Source organism: Triticum dicoccoides, chromosome 5A, assembly GCF_002162155.2.
Source record: "Triticum dicoccoides isolate Atlit2015 ecotype Zavitan chromosome 5A, WEW_v2.0, whole genome shotgun sequence".
NCBI classification, from domain to species: Eukaryota; Viridiplantae; Streptophyta; class Magnoliopsida; order Poales; family Poaceae; genus Triticum; species Triticum dicoccoides.
The window spans coordinates 309,671,574-309,672,407 of record NC_041388.1 but is presented as its reverse complement, the minus strand read 5'-3'; positions in this window follow the sequence as shown (position 1 = coordinate 309,672,407).

Genomic DNA, 834 nt, shown 5'->3' with positions numbered 1-834 from the left:
ACCTTGTGAATAACCGGCATTAGCAGTCCATGGGTAATCTTGTGTGCAGATAAGGGTAATCCCAGATAGGTGCAAGGGAAGGCAGAAGACTGACATTGTAACACTTGTTCAATCTGTTGGCAGACCGTCGGATCGACGCAAATGGGAACAAAGGAGCTCTTTTGGAAGTTAATTGTGAGGCCAGTGAAAGCTGAGAACGAGTCCAGTATCCTCTTGACAATGGCGGCCTGCTGTGTATTTCCTTGTATGAGCAGAAGTGTGTCGTCGGCATACTGAAGAACGGGGAAGGGTCCCTCTACTCCAAGCGGGTGTTGGAGCCAGCCAGCCCAGTGCTCCTTGTGGCAGAGCTGCTGTAGAATATCCGCCAGTAGTATGAAGAGGTATGGCGATATTGCATCGCCTTGCCCGAGGCCACACTTGGAGTAGATCTTCTCTCCAAGCTGTCCATTAAGTAGGATTTGGGAGGAGCTGGAGGTGAAGATATTGGAAAGCCAATGATTCCAACGACTTCCGAATCCTCTTGCTGTGAAAACCTGCCGTAGAGCCTCCCAGCTGACACTGTCAAAAGCCTTCCGAAAATCAAGTTTTAGTACGATCATAGGCTTCTTTCTCTTGGATGCTTGCTGCACTAACTCTGCCGCTAGGGCGAAGTTTTCAATAATGCATCTTCCTGGCAAGAAACCCGATTGTAACGGATGAATCATGGCTGGAATGAGTCGTTGCAGCCGTGTAGCGAGCACTTTGGTAAGCAGCTTGGGCAGGCTATGCACCAACGAGATTGGCCGAAAATCCTTAATATCTGTTGGGCTGTCCTTCTTGGGGATTAGCACAATG